At 39.9% G+C, this 1,206-nt stretch overlaps 1 pseudogene; it reads right to left on the reverse strand.

Moving 5' to 3' along the window:
* Positions 1-543: 543 nt before the first annotated feature.
* The window catches only part of LOC102876195, a 3,557-nt pseudogene continuing 2,894 nt past the window's right edge, over positions 544-1,206 (reverse strand).

Genomic DNA, 1,206 nt, shown 5'->3' on the forward strand with positions numbered 1-1,206 from the left:
AAGACAGGAGCATGAGTGGCCCACAGCCTCAACAGCTCAAGTGTCTACAAGCCCCAGACACAGGCAGAAGGACTGAGTTAACACAAATGCCAAATGAGGGGTGTCTCGCTCCAAGTCCCAGGGTCACAATATAATCTCTATAACTTTCTGTACAACTTTACAACAGAATTGTAGTTCAACGACTATTTTGAAATCAGATTAAACTTTCCAAAAAGTTACACATAATTCAGGTCTATTTTATTCCCTACCAGTAAGAGTTCTGCTAAGTTACAAAAACCCATAATCAGTGTTCAGTTAAAAAAGACAAAACCTGGTAATCCTGTCAATGTTAATCACAATCAAAACTTCAGAATGCCGTGGCATTAATGTGACCAGAGTTTTAGATACAAATACCCCATTGATCTACTTATCCCACGGAGCATTTTTGCTAAGCTGATGCTGTGAAAAATTGAGAATCGACATATGATTTTTTTTTTATCGTACAAAGGGATATATGTGGAAGGTGCAGAGTGACACTGAACAGATCATGAAGCCCGGCGGACTTTAGTTCTCTCCCTCCCCAGCATCTGCTTCATCGCCCTGGTTTTATGATATCCACAGAGTAAGATTGTCCCTGAGTAGCTGCATGATCAGGGTGCTGTCTTTGTAAGACGCTTCGTTCAATGTATCCAAAACAGCAATCGCCTCATCAAATGCCATTTTTGCCAGGCTGCAGGTCTTTTTGGGGGAATTGAGAATCTCATCATAAAAGACGGAGAAATTGAGTGCCAGGCCAAATCGGATAGGGTGTGTAGGCTGCATTTCTTTCTTGCTAACTTCAAATGCTCTTGCTCAAATGTTATTTCATTAAAATCTTCTGTATCTGCCAATTCCTTTCGATATAATAACTCAGTATATTCCTTCCATCTTCTTTTGATATCTCCTGGATCATTTAACATTCTGCCTAAAGCATCCTTGATTATAGCAAATCGAGGTTTGAATTTGTTCTTCAGTTCCTTGAGCTTATGATATGCTGAGCGAGTTCTGCCCTTTTGATTTTCCAACTCTAGCTCCTCCCACATTTCATTGTAATATTTTGCTTTGTCATTCCTTGCTGCCTTTTGGAATCTTCTGTTCAGCTCTTTAGAGTCTTGAATTCTTCCTTGTGCTTTGGCTTCTCTACATTCCAGTACAATCTTCAGAGTTTCTTCTGACATCCATTTTGGT

Source organism: Elephantulus edwardii, unplaced genomic scaffold, assembly GCF_000299155.1.
Source record: "Elephantulus edwardii isolate Elephantulus edwardi_28Jun2011 unplaced genomic scaffold, EleEdw1.0 scaffold00067, whole genome shotgun sequence".
Classification (NCBI taxonomy): Eukaryota; Metazoa; Chordata; class Mammalia; order Macroscelidea; family Macroscelididae; genus Elephantulus; species Elephantulus edwardii.